At 49.2% G+C, this 14,477-nt stretch overlaps 1 protein-coding gene across 2 annotated transcripts in view; it reads right to left on the bottom strand.

Annotated features, from left to right (window-relative positions):
- The window catches only part of LOC116942517 (transcription factor GATA-4-like), a 39,988-nt gene extending 27,503 nt beyond the window's left edge, over positions 1-12,485 (bottom strand). Inside the window, exons 1-2 of one of the 2 annotated variants that reach the window (XM_076067258.1) lie at positions 12,338-12,485; positions 11,805-11,888 (exon numbers count right to left, since the gene is read on the bottom strand). The gene's annotated coding sequence lies outside the window, so the exon portion shown is untranslated. Of the gene's footprint in view, positions 1-5,439; positions 5,684-11,804; positions 11,889-12,337 lie in introns of those variants that run through there. The other variant, XM_032954516.2, reaches the window with a different exon arrangement.
- Positions 12,486-14,477: the final 1,992 nt, after the last annotated feature.

Here is a 14,477-nt window from a genome sequence, read left to right as displayed (position 1 = left end):
AAGAAGTTCAACGTGCCTACATAAGAATGTATAACAACTCCGTATTCTATGCGTAGCGCTCTATTCGCACGAGGCATCAACGCGCGTTACATGGAATCTTGCGTTACGGAGGAAGCCCTGCTGTAGAGGCAAGTGAGTTTTAAGACACGGTGGATAGGACATGTTAACTACCTCGTCTGGTACACAGGAGGTCGTCGGTTCGATTCCCGACCCTGACGCCTGCTGCTGTATATTTGGAGTTTGCGTGTCTCTCTCTCCCCGTAGTCGCGTGGATTTTTCTCCGGGTCCTCCGGTTTTTCCCTCCACATTTAGAAAAACACGTTTTGAGTATTTGGCTGCTGTAAATTTTCACGTGATAAGCCACTTCGTTGAGCTATCAATTGTGTCCAGCTTCTGACAAAGAGCTACATAGCTCAGCGGGGCTTACCTTGTAAAATAACAAACATTGTACAGGATTTTGATTTAAAGCTTTCGTGACTGCAGGGATTCATATTCTTGGTTCTTTCGGTAAAGCCACGTAGAAGGGAAACAATAAAATAATAAAAATATAAAACAATAAAATTCTCACGACGTTTCGACTGCAACACAAGCAGCCATCATCAGGTGTGAAAACCACAGCAAGCTGTAGTTAACATCTCCTATCCAGCAAGCTGTTTTCACACCTGATGATGATTGCTTGTGTTGCAGTCGAAACGTCGTGAGAATTTTATTGTTTTATATTTTTATTATTTTATTGTTTCCCTTATACGTGACTTTATCGAAAGAACCAAGAATATTGTACAGGATAGTTAAACGTGTAACAGACTCAGATTCCACAACACAGCTTAAAAGCCGTGATCTGAACGTGGCTCTCTCACTCCAGCGCTGTCCTACCAGACAGTCTCGCCCCCTTCACCTGATGAAGGCCGCTTGTGTTGTGGCCGAAACGTCGTGAGAATATTATTGTGTTATTTCATTTTATCAATTTATTATTTTATTCTCATTCTACGTGACTTTACCGAAAGAACCAAAGAAGACAGTTATTATAATTGCATAACGTCCCACCAGACTTGCAGGTACAATATATTAACGAAACAAAAAACCCGCAAATCTTTTGCAATTATACATTGGACAAAGTATACTTGCAAAATACGATAATGAATATACGTATACATCTAATTTCACTGCATCTCGAATATATTCACGAGGGTTTTAAATAAGCAAATATAAAGCGAATCAATAATATTAATAATGTACAGCCCTTGGTCAGTGCACTGCTAGATGAAGGCTTCCGTACGCCGTGTGTGTGTACGCGCATATTGTATGAGGAGCGGTCGTGTAGTGGTTAGCGCGCTGCGCTATGAACCCCGCGACCTGAGTTCGATTCCCGCTCGCGGCCAACATCGGTGACGATTATCTGGACCAGTCCAGGGCCTCTCCTAGGTCGACTCAGCCTTAAATGAGTAACTGGTGCTATGTTTAAAACATCGTCACGAGGGAGACAGAAGCGGCCGTGCGTGGTGTTGGCCACCCACCCCCTCGTGTACCGTGCCGACCTTCATTGGTTGCTACTCGCTAACAGCACTTGCCCCAACAGTCTGTTGAAGACTACACGCGGGAATCTTTGTTGTTGCACGCGAATATTAATGTGCGTTGGTACTCGTCATCAATGGGTGATTGCGAGCGGCACTTGCCCCAACAGTCCACAGAGCTGCACGATTCCACATTCGATATCGCGCGATGTTGCAGCATTCACGAAATGTATTTCACGCATGATTTTGTATCGTTGTTGTTGTTAATGACAGATTGTAGGGATACCGGTAAACTCATAATTTTGTATCGTTGTTGTTATTGACAGATTGTAGGGATACCGGTAAACTCATGATTTTGTATCGTTGTTGTTGTTGACAGATTGTAGGGATAACGGTAAACTGATGATTTTGTATCGTTGTTGTTGTTGTTATTGACAGATTGTAGGGATAACGGTAAACTCATGATTTTGTATCGTTGTTGTTGTTATTGACAGATTGTAGGGATACCGGTAAACTCATGATTTTGTATCGTTGTTGTTGTTGTTATTGACAGATTGTAGGGATAACGGTAAACTCATGATTTTGTATCGTTGTTGTTGTTGTTATTGACAGATTGTAGGGATAACGGTAAACTCATTATTTTGGCGATGCTGTTTCTGCTGCGTGGGCCAGTGGTACACAACCATAGTCAATAAAAAAAGACAAAATCCATACAACAGTCGACGTTTCAGGGCAATAACCCCTTCTGCTATAGAATAAAAAGGGCCATCGCCTATCGTAAAAAAAACGCAAACAATTCTTGGAATAACAATCACCTAGATGTGATTCACCGGTTGATTAAATGTTCTACCGGTTTTCCAACCCCGAATTGTTTATCTGTAGCGGCTACTCGTGGTGTCGTGGGCCCGTGATTAATGCGCGGTTTCTACAACAGATGTCTGTTTGGATACAACCGGTGACAGCTAGAGTTCCGCCTTCAATCTATACGCTCTGAAAAAGGGGCATTGCCCGAAACGTCGCCGATTATATTGGTTCCTCTATAGGGGGAAGAGTGTTGTTGTTGTGACCTGTGGTGTGTTGAGTGAGTGGGTGAGTTCGTTGTTGTGATCAGCAGTGTGGTGAGTGGGTGGGTGAGTTCGTTGTTGTGACCTGCGGTGTGGTGAGTGGGTGGGTGAGTGAGCGGGTGAGTGGGTTCAGTGTTGTTGTGTACTGCAGTGTTGTAGTGGTGGTTGAACGCAGTGTATAATTCATAAACACATTATAGTCGCGACAAATTCTACGGGGCGAGCACGTGTTTGGATCTAGGGTGTACATCTGTATTCGTCTAATCGATTTTCCAAAAGCAACTTATATTCGAATCAACTGGTGATTATTTATGTAAATAAGTAGAATGACTTCGAAACACGCACAGTCCCGCACACCTAACCCACCCACACCTCACCCACACACACCTAACGCACACATAGTCCAGCACACCTAACCCACACACACACACACGAATACCTAACCCACGGACACCTAACCCAAGCACACGCCTAACGCACGCACAGTCTCCCACACAGTCTCACACACCTACAAGCCCCACACACACCCAATCAACAACTAACGCATACGTACACACGATTCCCCGCGCGTAGCCTTGTGGCACACAGGTACACGCGCGAGACACCCACGTACACACACGAACAAAAAACTGAAAAAAAACCCCATCCCGCGTGCAGCCTTCAACAGACTGCTGGGGGAAAGTGTCCGAGGTTCGTGTTGATGAAGGCCGGCATCGGTACAGCCCTTGTGGCGAGGCCATATATAGTGGCGATGCCACAGGGGTTGTGGTGCAGCGGGTAGCGCTACGCTGCGCTACGAACACGGCGACCCGAGTTCGATTCCCGCTTAACGGCCAACACCACCAGTGACGTTTTTATCTGAACCCTCCCTGGGCCTCCCCCTAGGTCGACTCGGCCTCGAAAGAGTACCTGGTGCCGTGTGTAAAACATCGCCACTAGGGGAGACAAAGGCGGCCGGGCGTGGTGCTGGCCAGCCACCCGCTCGTACGCCGTGCCGGCCTTCAGTCTGTTACAGGCTACACGGGGGGGGGGGGGGGGGGGCTTCTTTGTCTCTGGTGTGGCCAGCACCACGCTCGGTCAGCCGTGCGCGCTCCATGCAGTAACCACTATCCAGGCTCAACCCTTGCTTAGCTTCCGCGCTCCTAAGGGTAACGGGGGGGGGGGGGGGGGCGAGGTGCGGCGTTGTGAGTAATTCTATTCAGCGGAGAGTGAACGCCGTGGTGTTTTATGGCAGATTCCAAAGTCTTACGCCAGTGGATTTGTATGCAGGCTAGGTACCACGCACCAGCTGTCATCCAAACAAATGCAAAGCTCCCCCGCGTGGCCTTCTATACTGTGGCGGGGCAAGGGCTGTTAGCGAGCACCTACCTATACAGGTACTGTATTCATACGGGTGATGGATGTGTGCCTCTGTGTTTGTACGTGCGTGTGATCTGGGGAGCGGTGGCACGGTGGTTAGCGCATTGCGCTACAAACCCGGTGACCCGAACTTGGCTTCGCGCTCACGGCCAATATAGTAACAGTGATGATCTTAACCGGTCCTGGGCCTCCCCTAGGCCGAATCAACAGCAAAATGCGTAAACATCACCACGAGGGAGACAAAAACGGCCGGGCTCAATTGCTGGCCACCCACCTCCTCGTGTGCCGTGCCTGCCTTCATAGGAGCTCACTAACAGTGCTTGCCCCAACAGTCTGTTAAAGCTTCACGGGGGGTCTGACACGCGGCTATCTAAGTTCGATTACCTGGCCACGGATATAACGATATCCGAGCATGGTAATACTTCCCCCTAGATCGACTCGGCCTTCAGTGAGTACTCGGCACGGCGTGTGAACAGAAGCACTTGGGGGGAGACATAGGCGACCTAGTAGGTGCTCGCTGATAGCCGGTCATCTTATTCGGCTATATACGCATCATATAGGCAGGCGTATTGTGCGCTCATTTGCATTGCGCTACCTATATCGTATAAACATGCAATAGTCGACGTTTCGCGCAATGACCTATAGAGTTCAAGATCTGAAATGTATACGCTGTGTAATGTTAAATGTACAAACACGCAAATATAGACATAGGTATACGTCTCACGCAGCAGACACAAGAATACACGCGTGTACACACACTGCACACACATGCAAAAACACACACACGCGTACACAAACACACACTCATACACTACTGCACACACACACATTACAAAGACACACACGAACGTAGGCAGCAGCACACACAAAGGCACACGCACACATACAAATACCAGGGGCGGAAACAACTATACATATATACAAGTAAATACATCGATGGACGTGTGGAGACATACGTGTACACACGCACACATGCATCACGCCTACACACACAATTACACTGATGCAGTACATACACACACCGTCCAGCTCACGAACGTACATACACAGCACATAAATGTATATTGGCAAAACACGCAACATTTACGAAGACATATACACAAACATATAAATAGACATATAAACACATGTGTGTATATATATAAACACATGGAAATACACAACAAAGACAAAATCCCCCGTATAGCCTTAGCAGACAGTTGGGGCAAGTGCTGTTAGCGAGCACCGATGAAGCCAGGAACGGCACACGAGGGGGTGGGTGGCCGGCACCACGCCCGGGCCGCCTTTGTCTCCCCAGCGACGATGTTTACACACCGCACCAGGTACTCTTTTGAGGCCGAGTCGACCTAGGGGAGAGCCCAGGACCGGTCCAAATAATCGTCACGCTGCTGTTGGCCGCGAGCGAGATTCGAACTCGGGTCGCCGGCTTCGTAGCGCAGCGTAGCGCTAAAGCGCCGACACCACCAGCAGTGGCACGGACGAGGCAGCACGCGCTCGTTCCTTACCTCGCGCTGCTGTGGTCCACGCTGGGTCGAGCAGAGAGAGAAGACGGGGAGAGAGAAAGAGAGAGGAGAGAGAGAGAGAGGTGAGAGGCCGGGGAGGGGAGGGGAGACGCGAGACACGGGTGGGAGGAATCCTCTGGTCCCGAGGCGAGAGTGAGTTCAGTTGCACCACCACCCCGCGCTTTTGGGTGAACTTTGGGTCTGGATACAATCACGTGACAGCCCGCCCTCTCCTCCACCCTCAGCCGCTCCTCCTCCTCCTGCTCGGCCATGCACTCGCGTCTCCTCCTCCTACTCCATACCCCTCCTCCTGCATCTCCTCGCGTTTCCTACGGCACCACCACCTCATCACGTCTCCTCCTCGTGTCTGATCCTTCACCGCCACCTCCTCAAGCCTCCCCTTTCTCCCTCCTCCTCCTCCTGCTCCCTCCTACCCCACCACCTTCTCCTATTCCTCTCGTCGTCTCCTCATCAGACCTCCTCCTCCTCCTCCACAGCTCGACCAGCAACTCTGCACCATCATCATCCATCAACCACCACCAACCACCACCACCAGCCTTTCTCCGTCACCATGTTCGATCATCGCCAACATCACCATGACGATCATCGTCAACATCATCATCACCATGACGATCATCGTCAACATCATCATCACCATGCACGGACATAAAATGCTCTACATATGGAAAGCCCGGCGAGATACGTGCGTTTGTGTTCATGTACCTAGCCTGGCACGAAGCACAGCGGTGACGTCGCCGTCGCATAATGGAGATGGTCGGGCTGCTGTGGCTGTTGTTCGTGTTGCGTGTGTGCACGTGGTAATAGGTGCTCGCTAACAGCACTTGCTCTAAGAGGTATGTTAAAGGCTATACAGGACAGCTTTGTATTTGTCTCGTCTGTGAGTGTGCACCGAACGTGGGCTGCGTTTGGCGGGGAACGGTGGCGCAATGGTTAGCGCACTCAGCTACGACCCCGGGCGACCCGCGATCTGAACCAGTGTTGGGCCTCCCCTAGGTCGACTCGGCCTTAAACGAGTAACTGGTGCGGTGTGCAAACATCGGCACTGGAGAGACAAAGGCGGACGGGCATGGTGTTTTTAACCAATCTACCCCCTTATGTGCCCTATGCCGGCATATTTTGTGTTTAACACGTAGGCGTGTGTGTGTGTATTTGTATGTTTGTGTGTGTGTATATATGTATTTCAATCGTAAGTTCTGAAATCCAAAACTAATATTGAGCATTGCTTTTTACCAGATATACATCATTCATGTCATAACATTCTTAGCCAAAACAACCATGTACCAACACACTTCATACGTTAGCAATACCCTAAAATAGCTGTACACTTATTACAGTGAGAGGCAGTGGTAGCGTGCCGAGTTCAATCTCCGGCGACGGCTACCAACAGTGGCGAGTGATAATCTGAAGCTGTCCCGGGATTCATCTAGGTCGACTCAGCCTTAAATTAGTACCTGAGTCTTCTTTTCTCTCGCTCTCTCCACCAATGTAATCACTACACGGCGCTTATACCACGCCTCTTACGTCTTGGAAAAAAATGCGACATCATTCTCAAGACGCTCCACATCGTAGGCAGAGAGACCCTCCCCTTTCCCCCGTATTAACCAGACTGGGGAAGTATGGTCAAACAGCTCTCCCCCTCTAATATCCCATGATGGCCGGCACGGCGTGGATGATAGAGCCGTAAATTGTTTAAAAAAAAAACTATGGTTATGTTGATTGTTACACATGGTGGTTATGTTAATAATATAATTGTACCCACACACACACATAGAATATTACTACGAAGAGAACACACACTCAACTAACGCAACATTTAGGAGCGTATATCTACCAGCGTATACCTCGGGAGACAATTCGTCCGCTGAACTGCTGTGCCTACTTTTATTGTCCACGACTGCTCGGGAGGGGTTTGCGTCAAGCGAGGACCTTCCCGATATCTAACAGAGCAAGAGGACCCCTTGGACTGTGAACTACTCTGCTAGTTCCACCAATAATTTCTTCTGGCAGTCAGGCAACCCGACACTGCTGATGAAACGCCGAATGAGTTTTTGTTGTGTGTGTTTAGTGTGGACAATGGCACTTGAACGGAGAGAGGAGTCACTGCATCGCGGGCTGAAACTAAAACTAAACTTTGTTTTTATTTTACCAGGTTAAAGCCCCACTGAGCTGCGTAGCTATTTTTTCAGAAGCGACCCTGGATGTCACACACGATAGCTCAACGAAGTGGATTGTCACGTGGTAATTTATATCGGCCAAACACTCTAAACGCACCTTGATTATAAATGTGGAGGGATAAACTGGAGAACCCGCGGAAAATTCCTTCCGATATTAGGAAGCGACTGGAGCTGTGAACTTTTAAATCCAAATCGATGAACTAATTTCTTTATAACTGCTTTTTGTGTTTAGCGTCGTCCTTCCCCGCACCTCCGATTCGCACGATTGGCTACGTACGGTGCGAAAGAAGTTCAAGATACCGGTACATACGCGCATGTCGAAACCGGCCCAGAGCTTCTGCTCCCTGTTGTACCAATGCCGTTGATAAGATCTCAACTCATCATTTTATATTCCTAGAAGATGCACTGGCAGAAGGCTGCGTGACTGCTGATGGAATGTGTGTGTACAAAAAAAAATAACCCCCGTATACTTTTATATTGTGAAGAGACAAATATTGTAAAGCGAGGCGTCTAGCCTGCCTAATTATCTATTGCTTAATTAATTCACAGCCCCGATTCGCACGGCCGGCTACCCGCGTAAGGTGCGAAAGAAGTTGAACAAACTGAGTGGCGAGCTGTGGGCATACGCGCCACAACAGAACAGGGAAATGATTAACCGACTTGTCGCACCAATCCCGTACCCCCCCTCCTCCTCCCCATACATAGGACCCCCCCCCTGCCCACTCCACTCCCCCGAGCAAGCCCCCCACCGTGTTAGAGCCGCAACTGCCCTTGTCAGCCTCCAGGATTAGCTGGTAGTTGGACCTCAGTCCCAGGATGGCTGTCGTGTAAAGATTGTGGCCGGCGCCAGATTTATGCTGCTGCTGATGATGATGCTGCTGCTTATGATGACGATAATGATGCTGCTTATGATGATAATGCCGCTGCTGCTGATGATAATGATGCTGCTGATGATGCTGCTGATGATGATGCTGCGTATGATGATAATGATGCTGCTGCTGCTTATGATGATGATGCCGCTGCTGATGATGATTATACTGCTGATGATGATCCTGTTGCTGCTGCTGATGATGATACTGCTGCTGATGATGATGCTGATGATATTCCGATCTAGAGGTATGCGTTTTGCTGAGTGTGGATGATTGTGCTGTGTGTTAATCGTGCGACGATGATGATAATGATCCTGATTATGAAATTTAGACCATTAAGCGTGTTGCTGAGTGTAGATGATTGTGCTACGCGTGTTAACCGCGGGGCAATGATGCTGATTGTGTTCCTGATGCTGCTGCTATTGCTGCTGTTGATGATGATGATGATAATAATGCATCTGTAAAAAGCATTGTCATATTGTACCCATGTAATTGAAATGTGATGATAATTCAGAAAAGAATAATCAAATCTATTGAAACGTTGACGATTTAATGTACCTTTATCTAGATATTATTTGTATATACGTATATGTATTCCTAATGATTTAGCTTTAATTTAACCCGCATGAAACATTTCACAAATGTTACAAAATAAATAAAATCCAACACGTTTATTAATAGCACTGTAGTCTTAAAGGGTAAAAAATACAAATATACAGTAGGCGACGTTTCGAGTTATTCCCCTTCTTGAGAGTTACGTTCTTAGTGCTTCGTGTGTCACTCGCGACACAGCATCCCACGGGAACTCGCTACAAAATGTTACTCGCGTCTTATAATAAGGACAAAGGTCCCCCGTGTAGCCTTGAGCAGACTGTTGGGGCAAGTGCTGTTGGTAGCCAGTGAAGGCCGAAACGCCACACGAGGGGGTGGGTGGCCAGCAGCACGTCCGGTACCTTCTTACACAAGCAGTATTTATATACACATTACATATATTTAACTTGACGAATGTTATATATATACATATAATATTTAAAAATGTACTATTTGCATAATGTTGTGTACATTTACTTTTTGAGTACGTTTATATATTCACATGGTTCATTCAAATAAATAATATTTCCATAAACTATTATACATATTTCCTTCCCCTTTATACATTTTTCTTCGACGTATGGTGACAGGCACATTCATATTGTAATACAAAAAAGAAAACAATTACCCAAAATAATTGCGATCTATGTAGTTTCCAGTGTGCCAATTTTCTAGTTCGTGAGCTCTGAACGTGGAAACGAAGTTCAACTCTCCTTGGCAGCTGTGCAGTGCTGTGTGTGGGTGATTCAAATTTACGATGGTGGTGGATACGACTCAAGGATGTAGAGAAACCAGAATAAAAAAGACTGCACCTACGGGGACGTATTCGCAGGCGCCACATTAATCAGACACAATTATAAATAAACAAACGAGCAAGATTATTATTATTATCGCCGTATTAAAACGTAGTTCATTAGCCTATAGGCTTTCTCCAGAAAAATAGTATCCAGCAAACATTACTTTTATCAACACCATGACTACACAGACAAACATGCAACACCAGGCGACAGCCAGATTTGTGGCGACGTCCACCAGAGGAGTGCCACAGTTCGTCGTAACTACTGGCGAAACGTCGGACACTCAGATTGTCAATGTTGTGGGTGGGCTCTTCAGCACACCGGAGTGCTGGACTAGTAACGAATTGTCACGTTCTGTTTACGTGACAACCCTTACTAATTGGCACTGTGTCGGGTGGTGGCGGGTTTAATGACACATTTATTTCTGTACGCGATCTAATCCCAAAAAAACCCTATATTATGGATCTATCAGCGTTGCTTGTCCAACACAAGTAATAGCAACTCTGGACCGGTTTCGACTAACCTGGCGATTATCTGAACCGGTCTTATCCTCCCCCCTAGGTCGATTCAGCCTCAAATAAGTACCTGGTGCGGTGTGTAAACACCGCTACTGGGGAGACAAAGGCGGCCGGGCGTGGTGCTGGCCACCCACCCGCTCGTATACCGTGCCGGCCTTCATAGGTGCTACAGCACTTGTCCCAGAAAAGTACATTAAGGCGATACGTTGGATCTTTGTCTTTGTACGGTAATATTCCTAGCTAACAGCCCTTGCTCTGTTAAGGCTATACGGCTGATCTTTATCCTTGTACGGCCGTATAAACGTATGTGTTTACAAATGTCTCTGTGTGAATGTGAATATATACAGTATATACCTTAAATACACGTTGCTCTGTTTCACGCACAGGCCTTGAAGGCAGCAACAAACAACACTCTTACAAGTTGTAATATATGAGATCACACGTATGTATTGAACTTCTTTCGCACCGTACGTAGCTTAACCGTGCTATTCGAAGGTGCGGGACATTTTTTGAACCGGGAAATTTTTGTTAATTTTTTTTACGAGGTTGGACATTGAGACGATCAGGATGATGGCGATGATGGGAGGAGGAGGGAATTCCGAAGCGGAGCAGTGCGAGGGAAAAAGTTTGTTTGGATGTGCGTGTGTATATATATTTTTTTATATACCTGGTGGGGTGTGTTAACAAAGGCGGCCGGGCGTGGTGCTGGCCACCCACCCCCTCGTGTACCGTTCCGGTCTTCGCAGGTGCTACTCGCTAACAGCACTTGCCCCAAAAAGCATGTTCTAGGCTACATGGGGGATCTTTGTCTTTTGCTGTACGTGCCCGTATCGTGGAGCTGTGGTGTAGTGGTTAGCGCACTGCGCAGCGAAGACCGGCGACCCGAGTTCAACTCACGCTCACTGACTGGATGTGCCGCGTGTAAGCTTCGGCATTGGGGAGAGACAAAGGCGGCCGCGTGTGGGGTGCCGGGCCACCCACCACCGCCTTGTGTACCGTGACGTCCTTCACAGGTGCTCGTCTTGTGCTTGGTTTGGCGTCCGACGCCCCACACATCCGATTAGCACGGTTGGCTACGCACGGTGCGAAAGAAGTTCAACATGCACACACACACACTCGCTATCTGTGTCTTTGTTTTGGTATGAAACCACGGCGCCACCGCTCCGCGCATTTACTGACATACACATACAAAGAGCCCCCGTGTAGCCTTAACAGGCTTTTCGGGCAAGTGTTGTTAGCGAGCAGCACCTATGAAGGCCAGCACGCAAAACGAGGGGGTAGGTGGCCAGCACCACAAACATACACACACATACACACACATACACAAACATATACACACATATACACACAAACATACACATACACACACATACATGCAACATATGTGTCAGTACTTACATGATGATGGCGCGGTTTTGTTGCGCATTCAGCAGCGTAGCAGAGCGGAACAGCGAGTCCTCGTTTAACACGGTAGATGCGTTCCTGAAAAGTGCCGCGTTACGGGAAAAAAAAAAAAACGCATTCAGCGGAAGCAATTTCCCCACAAATAATGCTGCGACGACGACGGTGCAGTTCGTCGAGATTCGATGGACTACCACAACGCACATGCGGTGAGGTGGCGGTGCAAATAACTGAGGGGACCCCGTCACGTTACACTATCACTCCACGTGCTGCATCACTGCACCGCTCAGCCGCACAGCGCAAGAAAGTAGTTCGTCGTCGACTGCTCAGAAATTTCGCTATAACGGGCGAGTTCCGCGTTATAACGGGGTCTGCGTTCTGAGTAATATCGGGATGCGGGTTCTTCGTTGTGCGAAAGCCGCTTCCCTAATCGAAGAACCGCGTTATAGCGAACACGCGTTATAGTGTGAACAGCACGCATCGAGGCGAGGATTTTCCGTCATCCTCGTGGCATTTCCGCGAAGAATTACCACGGCATATTCGTGCGTGCGTGGAGGCGGAGAGTGTGAGCAGGGGAGAGACGTGGAGATGTTGTGAGGATTTCAACCGTTAAGTTTCACGCACGTGTTCGTTGGCATATATATGTGTGTGTGTTGCAGAGAGACAGAGAGAGCTAGAGAGGGGGGAGAGCGAATGGAGGAGAGAGCGAGAGGGGGAGGGAGCGGAGTAGAGATAACGAGAGAGTGGGGGGATTGAGGAAAGGGAGAGAGCAAGAGAAGGGATTTGAACGGTGAATTTTCACGGACATTGTCTACGTTACATATATACAGATGTACGTGTGTGTAATGGGGAGCGGTAGTGTAGCGGTGAGCGCGCTACGCTACGAACCTGCCGACCCGGGTTCGATTCCAGCTCAACGGCCAACGCCAGTGACCATTATTTGAACCGGTCCTGGGCCTCCCCTAGGTCGACTCAGCCTCAAATAAGTACCTGGTGCCGTGTGTAAACATCGCCACTGGGAAGACAAAGTCAGTCGGGCGTGGTGTTGGCCACCCGCTCGTGTGTCGTGCCGGCCTTGATAGGTGCTCGCTAGCAACACCTGGCCCAACAGCCTGTTCAGGCTATAAGAGGGATCTTTGTCTTTGTAGAGAGCGAGCGCATTTAGTGATGGAGGGGAGATGGGGAGGGGAGATGGGGGGGGGGGGGGCATATGAGGGGGGGATATGGGGAGGGGGGGGTGAACGAGAGAGAGGAAGAGCGAGATAGGGGAGCGTAATATGGGATATGAACTGTCACGTTTCACGAACATGGTGTACTACACATTATTATTATTATTATTATGTATGTGTAGAGACAGATGGAGAGAGAGCGCGTTAGAGAGAGAGGTAGAATGCGAGGAGAGGGGGGGGGGGGGTAGAGACAGGGGGAGGTGGGAAGAGCTCTCGTTGTCGCGAACCTCGTTAATCTGGAGAATGTTATTGGCACCCGCGCGTCTCGCTGACCGCTGCCACTGCGTGATGGATGAGAGAGAGGGGAGCGGCAGGGAGGGAGCGGGGGGGGGGAGGCGCGAGTGGAGCCTCTGCGTCCCGTCACCAGCGCGGCGACGAGGTGACGGGCACGCGAGGAGAGAGAACGAGAGAGTGGGGGGCAGAGAGTGAAGAGAGAGAGAGAGAGTGTGAGTGTGTGAAGAGTGGGACGAGAGAGAGGGAGAGAGAGATCGGAGAACGAGGGATGCAGACTTTAGACTTTTAAACAACTTTTATTGCCGCCAGCAGCAAAAGCACTGGAGGCGATTTCGATATGAAATACACAAAGTCACCAGCAACACAAATTAAAGTAAACGCTACAAATCCACGCGACCGGTTCCGGTATTGAGTGTCTCATCCACAGGGCCAGGCCGTTTTGAGAGAAATGGATTCAGAGACAGAGAGGATGGATGTTGGGAGAGTGTGGAGAGAGGGTATGCACGTATGTATGTTGAACTTCTTTCTAACCGTACGTAGCCATCCGTGCAAATCCGAGGTGCGGATTTGCACGGTTGGCTACCGCCGCCACCACCACCACCACCGCCGCCACCACCACCACTACCACCGCCACCACCATCACTGCCACCACCACCACTACCACTGCCACCACCACTACCACTACCACCGCCGCCACCACCGCCGCCACCACCGCCATCACCACCACCACCACCATCACCACCACCACCGCCGCCACCACCACCACTACCACCACCGCCACCACCGACACCACCACCACCGCTGCCACCACCACCATCACCACCACCACCACCGCCACCACCGACACCACCACCACCACCACTACCACCACCGCCACCACTGCCACCACCACCACTACCACCACCACCGCCGCCACCGACACCACCACCACCGCTGCTGTCCGCGCGGCCGTTTTGGCGAAAGCCAGATTTATATCTTAATACGCATCGTCAGGGTGCCACGGTGGCTAGGAGATGTTAACTATCTCGCCTGCTATACAGGAGGTCGTGGGTTCGATCCCAACCCTGAAGCCTGTTGCATATTTGGACTTTTCGTGTTTCTTTCCCCGTGGTCGCGTGGATTTTTCTCCGGGTCCTTCGGTTTTTCCCTCCACATTTACAATCAACACGCGTTTAGAGTCTTTGACTGCTGCTACATTTCCACACGT

This window comes from Petromyzon marinus, chromosome 15, assembly GCF_048934315.1.
Source record: "Petromyzon marinus isolate PM22_M1 ecotype Great Lakes invasive population chromosome 15, UKy_Petmar_22M1.pri1.0, whole genome shotgun sequence".
Classification (NCBI taxonomy): domain Eukaryota; kingdom Metazoa; phylum Chordata; class Hyperoartia; order Petromyzontiformes; family Petromyzontidae; genus Petromyzon; species Petromyzon marinus.
This window is presented reverse-complemented; position numbering and strand designations above follow the sequence as displayed.